Source organism: Pan troglodytes, chromosome 1 (assembly GCF_028858775.2).
Source record: "Pan troglodytes isolate AG18354 chromosome 1, NHGRI_mPanTro3-v2.0_pri, whole genome shotgun sequence".
NCBI classification, from domain to species: domain Eukaryota; kingdom Metazoa; phylum Chordata; class Mammalia; order Primates; family Hominidae; genus Pan; species Pan troglodytes.
In genome coordinates, this window is record NC_072398.2 from 158,705,226 (window position 1) to 158,715,048 (window position 9,823).

A 9,823-nucleotide genomic window follows, 5' to 3' on the forward strand; every position below is an offset into this window, starting at 1 on the left:
AAGCAACCAAGATGTCCTTCAATAATGAATGAACAAACTGTGCTGCATCAATATAAAATATTATTCTACAAAATATTTAAGCTGTCAAGCCACAGTAAGACATGTATGAACCCTGAATTCATACATACAGCACTGTATGAATTTAGCACAATTATAGCAGACTTTAGCACATTGCTACATGAAAGAAGTCATATGAAAAAGCCACATATTGTATGATTCCAATTAAATAACATATTGGAAAGAGCAAAACTATAGACACTAAACAGATCAGTGGTTTCCAGGAGTTTGGAAGGGGGCACAATAGATGAAAAACAGGAAATGCAGAGTAGTAAAATTATTTTCTATGACACTGTAATGGATATATGGCATTGCACATTGATCAAAACACTAATTTTCAGCACAAAAAGTGAGTCTCGATGTATGCAATTTATTTTAAAAACATCTAAGCTAGGAGGTCTAAGGACTCTAGAAATGAAAGAGAATGGTGAAAAGAGGATGTACTATTTCAAATGTATGAAAAAATTTCACTGAAGTTACTTGGTGAAACAAGTATTTCAATATATGAAAAAACTTCACTGAAGTTACTTGGGGAAACAAGTATTGACCTAAGTAACTTTGGAAACAAGTGAAGTTTTAAGACTAAGGACAATAAAATGGCACATAAGCCCTGTATTCTAGTTGATGAAGTAGCTTCCTATGGAGGTATAGGCTACTAATTCTGATACTGCTACGCATGTAAATTAGAACTTACATGACTGAATGGCAGATACTGGGATCTAACTATCTCACTAATTGGAATGGAAATTTAAAGATAAGAAAGGCAACAACAGTAACAACAACAAAAGTTTCTATGAAGAAATGCCTGCTCTAGGACTGAAACAGGAAATGTAAAAGATGAGCCTGTAGTCCTGAAGCATCTTACAGTGCTAAAAAGTAAGAGAGGTTTCAAAAGCACAAAAACAGAAACCCTTGAGTGATGGGGTTATGTCAAAAGGATCCCCTGAAAGAGTTCCCAATGGCCAAAGCTCAAAGAATTTTAGCAATAAGATAAAATGATATTGGATTATAACCCAAAGTTTAAAATAAATATCAATGTACCCAAAATAACATAATGATTAAATAAGAAAATAAATGAGAGATGAATCAAATCTTTAATGCAGAAGGACTTCAAATGTTTTATGTAAATATTTCACCCACAAAGAAAGGGAGCATAATTCCCTATTCTTTATGTGTGGGTTGCACAAAGTTTAAAAGATTACATATATCTATATCTATATCTATATATAAAACATTATACTGGAGAGTCCTGAGAAGTAGCACTTTTGTCAGGTGATCAAGGTCAACATCAGCAGTGATAAATCATTTTGATAGTAGGCACCCTTGACACAATGTGATAAAAATGACAGTTTATCTCTGAGGTTTTTTTCGAAAAACCCATAACCCCAGTCTAACTATAAAACAGACATCAGACAAAACTCACCTGAGGGACATTCTACAAAATACCAGCTCAGTACTTCTTAAAACTGGCAAGGTCATCAAGAACAAGGAAATCTGAAAAACTATCACAGCCAAGATGAGTCTAAGGAGATGACAACTAAAGGTGATATAGTATCCTAGATGGAGTCCTGAAACAGAAAAAGTACACTGGATAAAAACTAAGAAAATCAGAATTAAGTGTAGACTTTATTTGCAGATAGCATATTAATAGTGGTTCTTTAATTGTAACAAATGTACTATACTAATATAAGGGGTTAGCCTAAAGAAAACTATTATCTTCTCAATAGTTGTGTAATTCTAAGTTGTTAATGTAAAGTCTAATAAAAAAGATTTACAGTATTAACATGTAATGTGCTCTAAGAATCCTTGAAGAAAAATGTGAGACAGAAAAGAAAATCAATATATATCTATAAGTATGTGTATGTATTATGCAATTTCCAAAAGATGAATCATCAATAATCTTATGAATAAATTTTAGCAGAATTAGTAATAAAAAATAATGAGACTACTGTGAACAATGAAAAACCATAAATTGGATAACCTAGAAGAAATGGATAATTTCCCATAAACATACAACCTACCAAGACTGAATCACGAAAAAAATAAAAAAGCTGAACCAACCTGAAAATCAGTTAGGATCCCAACAAAAATCATGTTAAAAACAAACAGAACTGATGGTTTCACGGATGAATTCTACCAGGCATTTAGAAGTGAATTAATGCCAATAGTTCTCAAATTCTTCCAAAAATTTGAAGAGGTGGGGACACTTCCAAACTTATTTTACCCAGCCAGCATTACTCTCATACTAGAGCCAGATAAGGACACTCAAAGAAAAGAAAATTACAGGTCAATATCTCAGAAGAATATACATGCAAACATCTTAAAAAAATACTAGCAAACAGAATTCAACAGCACATTAAAAGAATGATACATCATGACCAAGTGAGATTTATATGTGGGATGCAAGGATGGTTTAACATCTACAAATCAGCAAATGTGACATGCTGCATTAACAGAATGAAGAATAAAAAACACAGGAAAATCTCAGCAGAACAGAAAAATATTTGACAACATTTAGCATCCTTTTATAATTAAACAGCAACAACAAAAAACCTCTCAATGAATTAGGTAAGGAAGGAATGTATCTCATTATAATAAAGGCAGAATATAACAAGCACACAGCTAACATAACACTCAGTGGTAAAAAGTCAAAAGTGTTTTCTCTAAGATCAGATACAAAACAGGAATGCTACCCTCAATACTTCTATTCTACACAGTACTGGAAGCCCTAGTCAGGGAAATTGAGCAAGAAAAACAAAATGTATCCAAATTGGAAAATAAAAAGTAAAATTGTCTTTCTTTGCAGATTACATAGTCTTATACATTGAAGTCCCTAAGCACACCACCAAAAAACTGTTAGAATTAATAAATGCATTTAGTAAATTTGCAAAATGCTAAGTAAACATAGAAAAATCACCTGTATTTCCATACCCTAACAATAACTATCCAAAAAGAATTAAGAAAGCAATCCCATTCATAATAGCATCCGAAAGAATAAAATAACAATAAATTTAATTAAGGAAGTGAAAGATCTCTATACTGTAAACTGTAAAGCACTGATAAAAGAAATGAAAGAAGATCTAAATAAATGAGAAGATATCCCATTTTCAAGGTTTGGAAGTGTTAATATTGCTAAAATGTCCATTCTACCCAAAGCTATCTACAGATTCAATCCCTATCAAAATCTCAATGGCATTATTTGCAGAAATAGAAAGAAATCTTAAAATTCATATTGGAACCACACGAGACTAAGACTATCCAAATCAATCTTTAGAAAGGAAAACAAAGCTAGAAGCATCATACTTCCTGATGACAAACTATAACAAAAATACAGTAATCAAAACAGTATGGTACTGGCATAAAAACAGATAAACAGACCAATGGAAGAGAATAGAGTCCAGAAAGACGCTCACGGATATATGGTCAAATAATCTTTTTCAAGGTTGGTAAGAATACACAATGGAGAAAGAATAATTTCAGAACAGTGTTGAGAGAACTGGATATTCACATGTAAATGAATAAAGCAGTACCATTAAACTCTGCACAAAAATTCTCATATAATTCAATAAATAGATGATAGATAGAAAATAGATACATACATACACACATACACAGGTACATAGATAGATAACATAATTTAAAAATTGGGCATGTGATCTGAATAGATACTTTTTCAAAGATAAGATACTGAAATGACCAAAAGGTATATGAACAGTTGCTCAGCTTCACTGAAAGGTGGTCAACATTACTAATTATCAGGGAAATGCAAATCAAAACCACAATGAAATATCACTTCATACCTGTTAGGATGGCTATTATCAAAAGGACAAGAGACAACATGGGTTCGCAATGGCATGGAGAAAAAAGAATCCTTGTACATCACTGGTAGAAATGTAAATTAATATAGCTATTTTGAAAAACAATACAGTGGTTTCTCAAATAATAGAACAATCATATGATCCAGCAATCCCACTTCTGGGTATATATCCATAAGAAATAAAATCAGTATCTCAAAGAGATAATTGCACCCCCTATCTTCACTGTAGAATTATTCACAATTGCCAAAACATAGAAACAACCTTAGTGATTAACAGATACATGAAAAAAGAAATTGTGGTATGTATACATAATGAAATACTATTCGGCATTAAAAAGGGGAAATCTTGCTATTTGTGACAACACTGATGGCCCTAGAGGACATTATGCTATTATGCTAAATGAAATAATCCAGACAGAGAAAGACAAATATATGATCTCACGTATATGTAGAATCTAAAAATGTTGAATTCATAGAAGTAGGGAGTAAAATGGTTTTCAGAAACTGGGAGTGGGGTAATTGGGGAGATGTTGGTCATGAGTTATAAGATGAACATGTTCTGAGGATCTAATGTAGCTCATAGTAACTATAATTAATAATACAGTATTGAATACTTTAAAATTAGTAAGATAGATCTTCAGTGTTCTCATCATAAAAAATATTTAAAATGGTAACTATGTGAGATGATCAATGTTTAATTAGCTTAATTGTAATAATAATTTCACTATATATATGAAATAATCATGTTTGCACCTTAAATCTATACAATTTCTATTTGTCAATTACACCTCAATAGAGCCAAAACATAAGAATTAACAAGCAAAGAAATATTAGTTAAAACAAAAATAAGAAACTATGCTTTGATTATCAAATTGGAAAAAAAATAATAACTCAAATAAGGGGAAAGTAAATTGAAATAACTTTTTATGCGAACAGCAGGCAATATAACGTTTATCATTCAGACTTGTATCATTGGACCCAGTTCAAACTTATATATTAATTATTTTCTGTCTAAAAATTTAGCACTATATTTTCTCATCAGTTGTTTTAAAATGATAACAAACAAAAGAACCTAATTGTTCCAATAAGAGGATATAGGTTAAATAAATTATGGCTATACAGTTGCACATAGCTATATAATGAAACATTATTTTGAAATTAAACACAATGTTTCAAAGTTTATTAATGACTTGAAAAGTCGACTAGATTAAAAAAAGAAATTAAAATATTTAAAAATGGCCAGGCGTGGAGTCTCACACCTGTAATCCCAGCACTTTGGGAGGCCGAGGCAGGCGGATCACCGGAGGTCAGGAGTTTGAGACCAGCCTGGCCAACACGGCCAAAATCTGTCTCTACTAAAAAAAAAAAAATACACATACACACACACAAAAATTAGCTGGGAGTGGTGGTGGGCATCTGTAATCCCAGCTTCTTTGGAGGCTGAGGCAGAAGAATTGCTTGAACTCAGGAAGAGGAGGTTGCAGTGAACCTAGATCGCGCCATTGCATTCCAGCCTGCTGGGCAACAAAGCGAGACCCCATCTCAAAAACAAAAAAAGAAAAAAGAAAAAAAATTAAAAACTATACTTGTAAATCCAAAACGTATTCATTTTAACACATACCTGTAGGAGCCAACCCCCAATATGGCACTCAGAATAAACTTGACTCCTGTTATTCACATATTTGTGTACTGCCCTTCCATGTTGTCTCACAGATACAACCATTTGTATACGGTAGATTTATGGCACATGATTTCCAGGGCTAGGTCATAAAAATACCCACTTCTAGTTCTCATAGATTGCTTGCTGAGGGAATAGTCATAAAGATAGGTGACTACTCAGCTAACCAACCAAAGAGGCCCTTATGGAAAAGAACTGAGGCTTCCCACCAACAGCCAGTACCAACCTGACAGCCACATGATTGACTACCTAGGCAATGATTTTTCCCACCTCAGGAAAGCCTTTAAATGACTAAAATTCCAGCCAACATCTGATGGTAAACTCATTAGAGAGTTTAATCAAAAATATCCAGCCAAGCCACTTTCAAATCCCTGACCCACAGAAACCAAACAAGTACAAATGTCTATTTTTACTTTACACACTTGATAACTAATAAACACAAACATGCCTAGAGAAAACACTGAAGGGATATAGACTAAAATGTCATCAGATGATAGGTGAATTATAGGAGTTTTTCCTGGCTTTTATTTTACTATGATGACATTTTTATGATTAAAATGATTTTTTAAAAGATGGTTAAAAATGAGAACTCACTAAGTAGCGAGGTTGCTATCTATCTTTCTGGTTAATATAGATGTAAATTTCTAAGATCCATGGTTTTCAAAGGGAAACAGATGTGTCATCATTTTTTTTTTAAATGTCTTATTTCAGGAGACAGAACCCAGGAATTTCGTTGTTTATTTTTAATTCAGACTTATATATCTTATAATTTTAGAGGTACCTTTCAGAGGTTCATATCAGATTGTCAGCTTTAGGCTTCAGTGTGGCAAACATTTAACTGTTACTGAATCATCATTAGCATTTTTGTTTGACCATGGCATGTTGATGCCATGTTGAATCATAATCATTTTAATTTTTTATTTTTTTTTTGAGACAGAGTCTTGCTCTGTCGCCCAGGCTGGAGTGCAGTGGCGCCACCTTGGCTCACTGCAAGCTCCGCCCCCTGGGTTCATGCCATTCTCCTACTTCAGCCTCCTGGGTAGCTGGAACTACAGGCGCCCACCACCACGCCCGGCTAATTTTTTGTATTTTTAGTAGAGACGGTGTTTCACCTTGTTAGCCAGGATGGTCTTGATCTCCTGACCCTGTGATCCGCCTGCCTCAGCCTCCCAAAGTGCTGGGATTACAGGCGTGGGCCACTGTGCCTGGCCTTAGTTAAATTTTTTAAATGTCCATTCTCGCATTGCCATAAAGAAACACCTGAGACTGGGTAATTTATACAGAAAAGAGGTTTAATTGGCTCATGGTTATGCAGATTGTACAGGAAGCATGATGCTGGCATCTGGTGGGCTTATGGGGCGGCCTCAGGAAACTTACAATCATGGTGGAAGGTGAAGGTGAAGCAGGTACATCACATGCCCAGAGAAGGAGCAAGAAAGAGAGGGAGGAGGCGCTTGGGTGCTATACACTTTTAAATGTCCACATCACATCTCATGAAAAGTCACTCACAATCATGAGGAGAGTACCAAGTGGGATGGTGCTAAACCATTCATGAGAAGACCACCCCAGTGGTCCAATCAATTCCATCGGGCCCCAACCCCAACACTGGAGATTACATTTCAATATGAGATTTGGGCAAGACACACATTCAAACAGTATCAAAAAATATGCGAAACATCTAAAAATTAAGGAAATTCTCATTTGTTATGGAACAGTTGGAAAATACTGAATACCACAAGTTAAAAAGTAAAAAAAAAATCTAACCCCATCACTGAAAGATAAGATTTACTATTATTTTGGAATATCAAAGATATGCTATGTATATAAGACATAGATATATAAATGGTGGTGGTGACAATGATGGAGAGAGAGGAGGAGGAGGAGGAGAAGAGGGAAAGAGAAAAAAAGGGGAAGATAGATGGACAGATAGAAAGATTTATAATTTCCCTTTACTTCTAAGAAAACTGGCTTTGTACATCTAAATTTTCCTTTGATTTCTGGATTAGGGAATGTTGTGTGTATGTGTGTTCTAAGATAGAACTTTGTAGGAACAGATCTAATGATATCATATGTAACAGCACGGAACTGAAAATGCTGGAGGAGGAAGAGTTGAAAAGAATAACCCAATGCCCACATAATACCCCACCTTTTTCTTTTTCTTTTTTTTTTTTGCAATTTTACAACTTTATTTGATGTATTTGACAATCAGTGATTAGTTTTTATCCACACTGACTGTCTGTAGATTTTTGAAAGTGGTAACAGGTACATAGGTAACCAAAGTATAGAGCTTATTTGGTGAATCTTCATTCTCATTACATTTTATGGACAACTGCACACAGATTCGGTGTGAGACATTCCTTATTCCTCGGGCCCAGACAAGGCACACATCTGGAGTTCTCATCTCCTTCATGGCAAATTTCCGAATCTCTTTGAGTGCTTGAGGGGCACGCTTCTTGAAGCCCATTCCATAGATGCGCTTGTGAATGTTGATGGTGTATTCTCAGGTCACCACCTCGTTGATGGCAGAATGGCCCTTTTTTCTTCCTGCCACCCTTCTTTGTGGGAGCCATTCTGCCGGGTCCAAGTTGGAAAGGAAGAAATACCCTACCTTTTTCTTTTAAATCTTTCACTAGTTGTTTTCTGTAATTTTAGCCAAATCTTAGCTCACACAGAAATTACAGAGACAGAATTGTGGAGAGGATGAAAATGCAGGATTGAAAGATTACCTTATTTCAGATTCCAGTTATACACTTGGCATTCTTGCGACCTGAAGTTATTGACCCAATCTGTGCCCCAGTTTCTTCCTCCTGTGCCATGGGGCTAACTACAGTACCTACCTAATAGGGTTGTGTGTGAGGATTAAATTATGTAATATTAAAGTGAGAGGCTATCATTAAGTTTATTACAATATTATATATATAATTATTCATGGTTTTTCATGTTTTAAAAATGTATATGGTACATTATGAATTACAAAATTGAACATGGCCTTAAATTTTTCATTTTTTTCTCTTTTGATATTTTATATTATGTATACTTTAATGTAATCCCCCATCCTGAGATCAGTAAAATATTACCCTCTCCCATTTTCCTGGCCGACTTTAGTTTCCTCTAGAGCATGATATCAGATGAGGGTCTAATGCTAATTTTCTCCAAGTAGTTAACACATTTTCTCATTACTACTTTTTAAAAAACCTTTCCTTTTCTTATTTACTTGTTGTGTCAAATTTATCATACACATTTAATACTTATTATACATCACATTTTTTTCCCTCAGGTATCTGGATATTTCTTCATGTTTTTCCTCCATATCACTTATCCAATTTGCTGAAATGTCAATACTACTTGTATGTTTTTATGTTTTAATATTTAGAATATGAATTTTAATTCTATTGCATTTGGTTTTTCTTTAACTTTTATTTTTGTCTTGTACCCTTTTCATTTTTGAATGATTCACTTTTTTTTGCTTCTGCAGTATTTTATTAATGTATGTTCCATGTGAACTTTTGTTTTATATTGTCTCCCTCACATATTTATCCAAAGAGAAATATCTTTCTAGACTAGTATTTGTTGACTGTCTTTGGCTAGCACTACCAAATAGTTTTAATGAAAATATTGGCCAGTAAACGTTATCATATCACATAATGGCAGCTTATAAGTACAGGAATCAGTTTGTGGTTTCAATTAGAATATTCAAGGCTATATATTATCACCTATGTACAAAACTACCATATAGCTCTTTTCAGTTAAAAATACGGATTAACTGCATCAATCCCCTCATTTCCTTTTCCACCATTCCTTTCATTCTAGTCTGTCTTTCATATTGTGGCCATATTACATTTCTAAAACACAAAGGTGATCATGATATTCCCAGACTTACAATATGTAAGTTATAATTTATTCAGAAAACATTTATGAATTTTCCCAATCTTTCCCAAACTAATTTTTTTGTGCATTAGTGTGTATCACTTCTTATTTCAGCACTCATTATGTAGTCAAGCCTAACAAAGCTGCCTAGAAAGGCTCATATTCCTAGGCTCATTTTTTATCATGCTGTTTTTTTTTTTTTTTTTTTCTGAGACAGAGTCTTGCTCTGTCACCCAGGCTGTAGTGCAGTGCCATGATCTCGGCTCACTGCAAGCTCTGTCTCCCGGGTTCACACCATTCTCCTGCCTCAGCCTCCCGAGTAGCTGGGACTACAGGCACCCGCCACCATGCCCGGCTAATTTTTTTGTATTTTTAGTAGAGACGGGGTTTCACCGTGTTAGCCA

At 34.3% G+C, this 9,823-nt stretch overlaps 1 pseudogene; it reads right to left on the reverse strand.

The window, feature by feature from the left end:
- Positions 1-6,788: 6,788 nt before the first annotated feature.
- LOC134809008 (large ribosomal subunit protein eL31-like) lies at positions 6,789-9,616 on the reverse strand (annotated as a pseudogene).
- Positions 9,617-9,823: the final 207 nt, after the last annotated feature.